The following is a 13,034-nucleotide window of genomic DNA, read 5'->3' on the forward strand; positions in this document are numbered from 1 at the left end:
CTCTTGCTATATTACACATAAATGCTAAAATGTCAAGCCTTTCAAATTTTTCTTTTAATTAGGAACTCTAGATATTCAAAAACAAAAAAAAGAAAAGAAAAAAACCGATGAAGCAATAAAAGGGAAAATAGAAGCCCACATTACATCAAAATATATCATCACATAACTATGATGACGCAACCTGACTATGCCTGACTAAGGGCACAATGCAAGTAGCAGTGCATACATGATTTTCAATATCAAGTTAATCTACAAAACTACCCACTACTACTATATCTAGCACTCAAGCCTCCAAGAAGAACCAAAAAATAAATAATTGTGAAGGTCCTTGGGTTAGGGTATGAGAAGGAGTACTTGACTTCTTTCTAATAATGCAGCAAAATTGACCAAATTTAAACAAAATTTTCCAATTATTTGTTCCAAATTTTGACCAAATTTTAAAAATTTAAGACAGACTAATTTTATGAATAGCGACGTAATCAACCAAATGTTTTACACTTCAATTTACCCACCGGAGTCAGGACAACCAAACCATGATGGTTATGATTAGTAAATTACTTAACTTACTCTCTCTCTCTCTCTCTGTTCATCAAATTTGAGTGAAAATTTGATTAAAAGCTTGATCTGATATGAATATTCCAATCCTTACTCTCTTCGCATCTTCAAATCTTTTCAAAAAAATTCTAAACTTATCCTAAAAACCATCTCCTATCCATACCATTTTTTATGAAAGAAAGCCATTTCCTATCCATATTCTATTTTAAAATTTTATCCAAAAAGATTAAAAGTATTATTATTGGAGATTTAGTGAAATTTTTTGTTCATCCTTAATTTAGTGAAGATTTTGGATCTATTATGTTTTTCCTGTGTATAATAGTCAAATAATTTTGAGACCAACCTTATGTGTAAGAACCAAATTTCTGCTTAATAGTTCAAATAATTGACAGTAATTCTTTGATGAAAAAATAATTTCTGCTTAATGTTTTTTTTGATTAAACAAATTGACAGAAATTTGGTGATGAGAGACATTTCCTCAATGTTTAATAGTTCTGAGAGAAATTTGGTTCACAATAATTCTGCTTAATGTTTAATCAAAATTGACAGAAATTTGATTCACATAATATCTTTTTTAATTCTTTGATGAAATTTAGTTCAAATAATTTCTGCTTAATTAGAATGGACAGTGTATTTACCACATTTAACTGCATTGTCAGAACTAATAAGCTTCTGAAAAATGATGGCTTTATGTGGCTTCCTGGTTTTACATCGATGAATTGATAATGTAACCGTTTTGTGTACATTTTTGACGGACTGATCAATTTTTTTTACTGCAAATACATCAATACTTCTTTTACTACTCAATTTCTCATATCAAACTTTCATTACGTGAGCATAAAAACAAAGGGTTTTACTATCTCTAATTAAATTTTCATCATGTGCGCATGTAAAATTGGGGTTCATGTAGAGCGTGTATAAAATTATAATTCCAGGATTGACAGCTAATTAGGATATCAGCTATGTTTTATAACACACCCATGCAAGTAAGACTAAGGATGATGTAACTAATTAGAATACCAACAATGGGTCTCCCTGGTTTTACTATTATTCAAAGTTCAAATAATTGACAATAATTGATAGATCAACTATTATACATAGGTGACAGTAAGCACAATGTGTATAATCTTTTATTTATTTTTTTTGAACACCAAACCAATTTCTGATTAATGTTTTTTTTTATTAAAAAAATTGACAATAATTCTAATTAAAAACTGACAGAAATTTGGTGATGAGAGACACATTTCCTCAATGTTTAATAGTTCTGAGAGAAATTTGGTTCACAATAATTCTGCTCAATGTTTAATCAAAATTGACAGAAATTTGGTTCACATAATGTTTTTTTTTAATTCTTTGATGAAATTTAGTTTAAATATTTTCTGCTTAATGTTATTTTTTATTTGAAATTTAGTTCAAATAATTGACAGACCAACTATTATACACAGTTGACAGTAAACATAATGTGTATAACCTTTTATTATTTTTTTGAACACCAAACTAATTTCTGCTTAATGTTTTTTTGGTGATAAAAAATTTCTGATTTTGGTGATAAACAGTTGACAGTAAACACATTGAGCAGAATTTTTGTCTCTCATTACTAATTTAAACAGTTGACAGTAAACACATTGAGCAAAATTTTTTCTGATTTTGGTGATAAAAAACAGAGCCAAGTGATTTTGGTGATAAAAAACATAGCCTTTGCAATTACTCTTTAATTTTTAATTTTTCTTCAATTTTACGCAATAGTCATGCCTACCAAACGTTACCAAAGCAATAACAAAAGAAAAAAAATAAGAACCAAAGTAATAAATTAACCAAGCTGCCGAGCAGGATGTCGAGCTGCCGAAGTGAATAGCCAGAGTGAACAAAAAAATTACTGTAATGAATAGCCGAGCAGCCAAAGTGATGTCGCAGCCGGAATGAACAACGGGGAGAGTGGTCAGAGTGATCCACAGAAGCTCTGATGAAGGCAAAAGCTGAGAGAGGAAAAAAAAAATTTAAGAAGAAGAACAATTACCCAAATCAATGAGAGAATACTAAAGTCATGTTTTCAATTAAGATAAAAATGAGAGAATACAAAAGTTATGTTTTCAATTTCCCGAATCAATTCTCTTGAACCCAGCAATTAAAGTCATATTTTCAACACTAAATAGTAATATTGAATTAGTTAAAATCATGTTTTCAATAACACTATTGAACCCAGCAGTTAAAAATACTTTTCCATATATCTATATCACTCAATAACTATATATTGGTCTGTGCAGAATTCAATAACTATAGATTTGTTTGATATAATCCCCATAACTATATATATATCATTTGTCTGATTTGCAGAATTTCTTTTCCATATATCTATATCATTAATCCAAATCTGTGCAGAATTTCTTTTCTGTTACACGGTGTATCTTTGCCAAATCTAGCATTAATCCAAATCTGCACACATTCAGAAGACACCATAATAAAATGCATATCACCCGTCTAATCCAAATTTGCACACACCCAATACAAAATCCAAACCGTATAACTCAATATCACCCGTATAACTCAATATCTATATCATTCAAAATCCAAACCCAATACAATAAGATAATTTGCACACACAACATACATCACACCAACAATAAATCTGTAGGAGTTTTCCAATGTGGGTAAACCCAAAAACACACATAGAAGATTGAAACAAAGCAAGGAATTCAGCAATGGGGAGACAGACGGTAGACAGAGAGGGAGATAGAGAGGGAAGATAGATACTGAGGGGAGAGTCAGTGCAGAGTAGGAATAAGGAGACAGACGGTAGATAGAGAGGGAGATAGAGAGGGAAGATAGATAGAGAGTATGGGAAGACAGATGGTAGACAAAGAGTATGGGGAGACAAATGGTAGATACTGAGGGAGACACAGACAAATCAAATGAAATGTGTTGGGTGGGAACTGCCTATTAATCTAAACCATTGATATATATTTAAGATTCATATGAGCCATTCAAATAAAATGTACCTCTCATACATTTTAAACATTTTCAAAAATCTTTGTTACTTATTATATAGATATATATTAATTTAACAATATAGATGGATGGGTGAACTTAAAGGTGGCCGTCACCGTCAGCTTGAGTGAGACTTCACTTATGTGGTCGCTTTTGGATCCGGTAACAATTGTCCTCTTTGGCCCATCTCCGTACATGAATACGTCCAATTTCTTTTCGGGTACAATGACAGCCTCGTAGGAGACCCCACCCCAGCCTTAACATAGGAGTGTTTGGGAAGCCAACTTTAGATTTTTTTTTTTTTTTTTTTTTTTTTTTTATTTATATAAATTATAAATATATTTTTTAAGATTTATTTAAAATACAGATTGTTTTTGTAGTTTAAAAAATTATAAATATTATCTTATTAGAATTTTTTATTTAACTTACTAAAAAAATAAAATTCATAATTGTTATGTTATACAATAATAAAATTACTTAAATTATTAATTAAAACATATTTTTAATATCATTAAAAACTGTTAATTAACTTGATGATTTATTAATAAAAGGTACTATTTGTTATAAAATTACAAACTTCAGGGGTGGAATGTAATTTTAAAAATTACAGAGATGATTTATATTTTAATCAAATCTCAGCGAATGTATTTGTAATTTACTTTTTTTTAGCTAAAATTTATAAAAAATAAAATAAGTTAAAATAATTAATAAAATAAAATATCAAATTAAATTCATAATTATTTCATTTTTTCTCACAAATATCACATTTAATTGTAAAAAAGTCCAATTCCCTATTCAAATACAAATATTCTAATCTACTAAAATAATCAAAAGAGGCCTAGATGATCCATCTGCCTTGGCGCTTTTTCGGGTTGCTACAACGTCAGCAGAAATCGTCTTGGTGAAGGCATGTTTGTTGGTATGAGATCGCAGCGGTGAACCAGTTCAAAATTTCAAATAGACGGTCATTGATGGTGTACAAGTCGCTATCACCCGCCATCGAGAACGACTGTTGAAGCTCATGGATGGCATATTGTAATACGACAATGCTACGTAGCTCAAATTTTGTGGCTCAAAAGTGGCTCAAATCGCCAAAACGACGTCGTTTTGAGTACAGAACAACATAAAAATGACCAAAACGACGTCGTTTTGACCATTTGAGCCACAAAATTTGAACTACGAGACATTTTCTATTGCAATAACTCTTTGCAGTCTTCCGCTGCAGCAGAATTGCAGCTACAATGTAGTCTTTTTTTAAGCGCTTTCATTCTTGGCGACATTGCTATGGCTGTTCATGCATACATCCTTGAAATCAGTAGGTGCACAAATGCGCTAGTGACAACCTTAGTGGATGCAGATACATTCTCGCCAGTATTCGAGCTCCCATTGTGATTCAATTCACTACAACAACGACACCAATGACGACCCAAACTACAAGGATGACACTGACAGATACTAATGAAGCAACTGCTTTTTGCTTACCATTTTGTTTTTCCTTCTTACACAGGTATGACATAAAAAGTTGCCAGTGTACTTTTATCCCAAAAATTTGTTCTTTTTTATTGTTATTGTTCTGTGTGCGCAAACCTTGATATTCTGTCTGTGTCAGAGATAAATGTTGTTTAAATTTGTTCCTCGTTGCAATTATGGTTCTTGATGATAGTTGTGCAGCTTGTGCTGCATGAAATTTTATTTAATATCTTGTCCATTTGATAAAGACATAAGGCTATGGTTAATGAAAACAATGGTTTTGCAGTGAGGTTGGTTATTATCTGCTTTTCGATGAGTCACTGTGATGATTATTCAAGTAGAACTAAGAAATTTTGCATTTTAGTTGACCCTAGATTACGAGTTTATTTCAAAGGGAAATGTGGAACCATCAATGAATTCAGAGTTTTGCATTTTGAGTATAGATCGAAGACAACTTGGGTAATTTGGTGTTGTGATAACCGTATTTGTCCTCTGAAAATCTTTTGTTCAGCTCACTTTAAATTTCCTCAGTATTGACGTGTTCCTGGAAGTAATTAAATATTGACAGGTTGCACCTTATTGTGCTTCAAAATGGGCGGTAGAGGTCAGCAGCAAAAGAGTTACATAGTGGAATGGCAATTGTTGCACTCAATCCTGGTGTGATAACCACGGACATGCTTGTGTCATGCTTTGGCAGTTCAGCTGATTTATACCAGACACTGGAATCGTGGTATTTATTTCTGTTCTTTTTCTCATATGTTTTACATTACAACACCTCATCTACATCTTCTAGAAAGCTGTCTTATTTCAATTCTGGTATATATAAAATTTCTTGCATATTATTTTCAATATCATTCATATCAATGCGAGAAATTCTAACTGTGGCTATGTTGAAATTGAGATTTTGGATTTAATTAAAAGAAGAGCATCAACCTCAGTAAAGCTGCCTAGCAATCATTTGTGAATTTGATATTTTTGGTTGATTGAAATCAAAGATCTAATACTTATATTGAAAGATCAGACAACTACTTGAAAATTATTTTTTGCGTTTTTTTCCAGTTACTTGGCAGTATTATCAATTTGCTGGTTATACCAATTTCCTTGAACATTGCCCTTTTTTGGTAGAATATCAAATATAAAATCATATCAAAGAAAAATTCTGAACATCTGGTGTGAAGTAACTCCACTTGTACAATGTCCACTGGTTTTGCAAACCCGTTTTTAGAGGGCAGGTGGTCTATTCTCGAGAACAATCCTAAATTGCTTGAGCCACAGTAAAAGTTGCACATCAAAAGTCTGATGCTGAACATCCGATGCAAAGGAACAATGTCGTTTTTTTTTTGGGGTGAATAAGTCATAAAATAAAACAACAAAACGGGCAAATACAAGATTACAAGGGACATACCGCAGGACCTACCAAACTATACAAAGCCGCAGAAGCACACGAGTGACTAGCTAACTAAACAAATACAAAATAACCTAAGAGGAAGCAGAGGCTACTACAAAAATCTAATTGCCCTGTTCAAAACCCCATCAAAGATGGATAGGGCCAAGAACAGACCATAATAGAGCAAAACAAAATCTCCATTCACCTACTCAAGGTGCAAAATAGCAGCATCAAAGCTAGTCAAAGGGCCTAACAAGACACTAAATTAGAGAACTGCACAACCCGCAGAAAAATACATCCAAAGCAGAGGCCCACAACACATCCAAAGTAGGCTAACTGATAAATATAAATCTAAAGGAGGAACAATGTAGTTACGAATAGTTCTCTACTAAAATCTTTTCATGTCACTGATTTATGATAATTCCTACAACAAAAAAAAAATTTTACGACGCACAATGCACGCCGTAAAAACCCTTCTACGACGTGCAGCGCGCGTCATATTATGACCAGTCATGAAAAGTCATTCACTTTCAATGACATGCTTCGTATACTGTTTAAAACTGTTTAACGGCAGATTTTGTACGTCGTTATTTTTCTATGACATGCTATAGTACGTCGTTAAAAACTATTTAACGGAAAATTTTGTGCGTCGTCGTTACTTTTTCTACGATTACTTTTGCATGCCGTTAATTGGTGAGACAAATAATGACGCTGATTGCGCGCCGTAAAATATGTAATACAACGACTTATTATGCTTGCCGTAGAATATGTGTTTATTTATTTATTTTTAAATTCGGCAGGTTCTATTTGACCAATTTTGTACAATCTAACAAATATTACAAACAAACACCACAAAACATCAATCAACCATCAAAATATTATGTAAAACATCAAAAAGAAACTATATCCATAAATTATAAATATTCAACAATTATCTATACATCCTAATCATTCAACAATTGTCTTTCAAAAAGACAATAAGCAATTTTAGTTTAAATTAAGATTAAATTGCCTACATTCTAAAAAACAACAAAACTCGACAAATCCGGACTCGTGTATGAAGATAACATCAACAATAAATTGAGAAATTCTAGACCATCTTACTATCTTGCCATCAATGTCGTGTTTCTCCTTAATGACTCTCTCTGCAACTACCAGGTCGGCAAAGACAACAAAACCAAAACCACGACTGCTTCCAAAACTTCCCCATAGCCACTAAAATACTCCTTCAAACGATCTTCATTTGTGTCCCATGAAATTCCACCAATAAATAACTTCCCAAGAGGAAACTGCAGTCCAAAAAAAGAAAAGAAAAGAAAAAGGAACCCAAATATGAAAGAAAGAACTAAACCCCACTAAATAATCACAAATTAACAAATGAATAAAACAAAAAAATTAGAAGAAAATCCAGCAACAATCATCAATCATTTTTGAATCTATCAAAAAGAAAAGAAACAAAATAAAAAGGATCAAAATATTTACGTACTTTATAGTAAATTAAAAAGAATAAAATCATACTTACAGTACCCTTAGAACTACTCTAAGCATACTTCTTGCATGGACTCTTCATTACACTAAGAGAGAATAATAACAATCAGAGGTTAAAAAATTGATATAACTGCATCAAATTGAAAAGCATATGTAGATATAGACTAGTAAATTGCACATACCTCCAATGGTTTATTCACTCCAAAATTCGAACATAGCCAATCCACTCCACAAATTAGAGCTTGCACTATTTCCAATTTCAAAGAGCTTCGATATTGATCTAGAACTCGTCCCCTAGCACTAAAAGCAGATTCAGAAGCTAAAGTGCTGATAGGAATTGATAATAGGTCACGTGCCATGTTTGATAGAATGTGAAACTTGAGTGTTTGCCTTCCACCAATCTAAAGCATCAAAATCAACATCTAAATTCCCTTTACAAATGTAAAGGCCTTCTTCCAAATATATGTCCAAATCAGATTTGCTTGGTCCAATAGTATCCAACTCTTGTGCCCATAATACAAACCAAGTCCATTAGGATCAGCAAAAAACAGAGCCCACTCAAAAAACTAGCACAATTTGCTGCACCAACCAAGCATATCAGCCACCTCTTACTGGCAGGAAGACAGCAAGAAACAGTAACAAAACAGAGGTCAGGCAGCATACAGTTCAGAAATGCAAGAAGAAAGCAACCACAGACAGCACCAGAGCATGCACTATAAAGAAGACAACACTGCTACAGGGAAGGAAATATAGCAGCAACACCATGACAGCATGAACCACAAACACAGCTAAGACCAGTCAGCATGACAGCAGACAACAGACAACAGACAACAGACAGCAGCACCAACAAAGCTACACAAGTGGAGCCACAGACTCATCAACCAGCAGAGAACCATACACCCATCCATAGGCAGTATCTACACATGAACTACACAAATTTCAACTCAACAGCAGCAATTCAGCATATACCACAGCTAGCAGAACAGCAACCAACAGCAGCATGGTCCAGTACAACAGGCTTCTGCTAAGACCAACCCCAAGACAAATGCAGATGTACACTTGAACTAATAAAAGCCTGTTCAATCACCACATATTATAGACCTATGTGGGGGTTGAACAAATACAATAACCTTTGTGTAACAACTCAACAAGGACACAGTGACAAATATTCATTACAAACAGACAGCAAGACTGGGTAGAGTAGACCCATAGAAACAATTATAGTCCTCAATCGTTTAACCCTCAAGATGTAACACACACCACTTAAAAAAAATTTATGAGGGCTAACCAATCACTCAACCCTCAACAAAAAAACTCCCTTACAATTAGGACCAGCTTGACAACCTACAGAAAGGAATTAGATAAACTATATGGCTCACCATCACTCAACCCACAAAAACCTAGCTATAGAGCCTCACCACTCATATATAGGCTCTCAACACTCACTCTCAATAATTGCCATCACAATACTAACTGTGAAGGCTCACAATCACTCAAACCACAACATCCCTAAGTACCAACAAAGTTGTGAATACAAAGGGGAAAATGAGGCACCTCCAAAGGACTGATCTAGGAGACCTGCAAGAGGAAGATCCGAACACACAGCAATATATATAGAGACACTGGAAGTATGAGTACAAACAGCTCAAAGAGCATGTGCCCTCAACACTGTATGAGGAAGATGCCATGAGTCCATAAACCAATGATTATCCCCATCCTCCTTGAAATTGTTTACAGATAAAAGCCTGCACCTAACCAGAGATTCAACTTTTCTTACAATCATATTAGTAGGAGTACAAACAGATAAGAAGATCCTAGCATTTCTCTCCTGCCAGATACAGTAAGCCGTACTAGTAAACATTAATTTCCTAGCAGTAGTGGCCAAAGAATGACCAGAGAATTGCCCAGATAACCAGTTCACACAACTACCCCAATTCATAGCTTGCCAATGCATATTACATATATGTAACAGAGCAGAACTCATAATCCTCATCCTAATGGTGACACAACACACACTGAGCAGAACTCATAAACCCATATACAACCAATCTATCAAGGGTATTCAATCCACCAAGGATAGCCATCCAAACCACAGTACTAATCTAGGAATATGGGACTTAAACCAGATAAGCTTATGCCAAGTCACTCTAGGCTTATGAATTCTAGACAAATCCCAAGCAGAGTGAACAGAGAAGAGACCATTTGAAGGAGTCCAAATTGGCTAGTCTTTCCTATCAGAAGGCACCATATCCCTAAGGCTAGAATTCCTAATCTTAGTAAGTTCCCAAGTCTGAGTACCAGGCCACTGCCAGGTTTGGTCCCTAATAATGCTAGAAACAGTAGCCTGTGCATCAATTCCAGAGTCATAAACAATCCTCTCACCATATTTGTGGATGAGGGGGCCAAGTGGGTGCCAAAACTGTGTTAAAAGAAAATATTAATTATGTTGAACGAAAAAAAGAGTTCTTAAAAGAATTTTTTTTATCAAATTCACATAAAAGTTACCCTATCAATAAAACCACCAAAAGAAAGAAACATAAACAGTTGGTCTCATACCCGAAAGCTCCACTCCACATATTGCGCACTATGAGATCATAACTAAATTCCAAATTTCCAATAACAGTTGAACAAGGAAATTAGAGAAAACAAAATTTATTATTTTTTGTTAATTTAATACACATCTATTTGAAGTTTGAAAGCCCAACAATCTCCAAACTCAATTACAATCATAAGAAAAACTACATATAACCCAATTGAACTCTTCTCCATAGAAGTTGAACCACAACCTCAAACTACATAGTGGTGCTACTCAATCAATAGGCCAAAACTCATGATTCAGTTACCCATTGTCTTTCTCACATAACTTTCAGAAATTGTTTGAAACATTGCTGCCAAATACAATGTACTGATATCTACTTGTGCCCAATGTTATTGTCATTTTAGCATACATTCTAGAATTCGTTTTTTAATTTTTATTTTATTTTTAAATAACCAAAATTTTTTTCTTCAAAAAAAATGCAGAATTTTTTTTGTAAGGGCAGTTATATATAACATTTTTATTTCACCAAACTTTTCATCTCCTTGGTGATTTCTCATATATAACATGACAAGTTTCAAATATAGCCATTTACTTTATATATATATATATAGATATTTAAAACAAAAACTCACAAGAAAACAATATAAAAGTATAGTAAGAGCCAACCACTCTTGGTAGCATTTTAACAAGCACCTAGGAGGCATAAATAACATGTATATAGTTTTCTTCTCTGCTGGACAGTAGAAACAAAATAAAGATATATAGAGATACCTTAGCAAACACAGATACACAAACATAACTAGCCAAAGACAACAAAGAGAAACAAAGACAAGCAATCATCATACACATAACACAAATCATCTTGATATGGAGTCACAATTTTGGGTATATGTTAATATTTAGATACATAAAAACATGTGCAAACATCACAGAGACAAATATCAGAACTGATATCATTAAATTTACATATATAACACAATAAAATAAAATACATTAGCTAATAAGAATCCAAATGTAGCGAGAAACTGTAAACAAAAATCAGAGCTGGAAGTGTTTTCACATAAACTAGCAAAGCAGCTTAAGTCTTGAACCAGACTAGTCTGAATTGCAGCTTTAAAAAACTGGCCTTTTCAGCAACTTCTTATAAAACAAGCATTAAAAATTCTTTAAATTTAAAAAATGACAAGGATGGATGCTTTGAAAACACAACAGAATTTGAGCCAGTTTGAGCTACTAATAGGCATTGATCTGATCTTTTTCTGACAAAATAAATAATACTCTATATACAATAGAAAATGACCCATATTTTATCAAACGTTTGATCACTTTCTTTGTATCATAAATATGTTGTTACAAAAATTAGAATACATAATCGAACGAACCAAACACTTTTCCAATCATTTTAACTGTATTCAATTACTTGAAATATTTTCAAGACAATGCAAAACAAATTAGCCCAACTACAAATCCACCAGAAAACAAGGAAGAGTATCACTTGATCTGAATTTTCTTTTCAGCAAAAACCTAGCACAAAAAGAATGGCCAAAGTAAAATAGGAGCCATTATAAGTAAAAATCAAAATTACCTAAAAATTTGGCAATGGCAACAAAATCTTAATTTTTCGATCAAAACCCCCCAAATAAAAACCCTAAATTTTCAACTTAAAACCTAACTTCCAAAACCATTCCCCCCCCCCCCCCCCCCCCCAAATCACTAGGACATATTCATGAAATAGAACAAATGGTGATAGAAAAATCTGAACAGAAGTTTCGCAAGAAACAGAAAAATCTGCCTTCGTTCAATCAACGCCTCTTGACAGTGGTGGTTTCGAAACCCTAGCTTCGTAGAGAGAGAGAGAGAGAGAGAAAGAGAGAAAGTGAAAGAGAAGAAGCAGCAGTTTACCATAAAAGGAAAGAATCTGCAATAGAGAGTTGAAATCGAAATCAATGAGACGATCAAAATTGAAATAGAAATCGAAATCAAAACCAAACAAACAATGAGTAATCACTTTAATAGAAATCAGCAAAGATAAGAGGAAGGAGATGAGGGAACAATGTACCAGGTAACCCTTCTTCAATGAGACGATTCAGAGAGATGAGATTGTGCTCCCTCTGAACCCTTCTCCCTTTCGATGAAACCTTTTGGGCTTATTTTAAGAGCGGTGATTTAGGACACTTTAATTTGAAGTTTTAAAAACAGCAAAGTGGTAACATAAAAAATAAAAAATAAAATAAAACAAAATAAGGGCCAAACTATCACATTAGTGATGGGATTCACATAATGTCACATCATTAATGATGTATTAATGGTGCTAAATTAGTGGTATGAAACATTTTCCTTATTTTAATTAGAAGCCAAAGCCTTTTGGATTAGCCGTTTCTTCTTGGTTTTGCCCAAATATCTTATTCCAACCCTCTCTTTTCTCCCCATCTCAGTTTAAAAGCCAAATAGTTGGTGTATTTTGATATATTTATTTTTGTCTAATATATTTTTGGGTTTGGGGCTTGGCACCAAGGTATTTTATTTTGGTGCCTATTTTTATTTTGGTCATACTATTTACTACAAAAATTGTGTGTCATGAAAAGTAAAATATTTTTAACGGCTAGCATA

At 33.3% G+C, this 13,034-nt stretch overlaps 1 long non-coding RNA gene across 1 annotated transcript; it reads right to left on the reverse strand.

Moving 5' to 3' along the window:
* Positions 1 to 7,275: 7,275 nt before the first annotated feature.
* LOC114273786 (uncharacterized) lies at positions 7,276 to 12,003 on the reverse strand. Its single transcript, XR_003633204.2, has 3 exons — positions 8,068 to 12,003; positions 7,920 to 7,971; positions 7,276 to 7,686 (listed from the first exon to the last, which is right to left on the reverse strand). It is a non-coding gene; the product is annotated as an uncharacterized LOC114273786 (long non-coding RNA).
* Between the last annotated feature and the right edge of the window lie 1,031 nt (positions 12,004 to 13,034).

This window comes from Camellia sinensis, chromosome 4 (genome assembly GCF_055761805.1).
Source record: "Camellia sinensis isolate YWXY chromosome 4, ASM5576180v1, whole genome shotgun sequence".
Taxonomy (NCBI): Eukaryota; Viridiplantae; Streptophyta; class Magnoliopsida; order Ericales; family Theaceae; genus Camellia; species Camellia sinensis.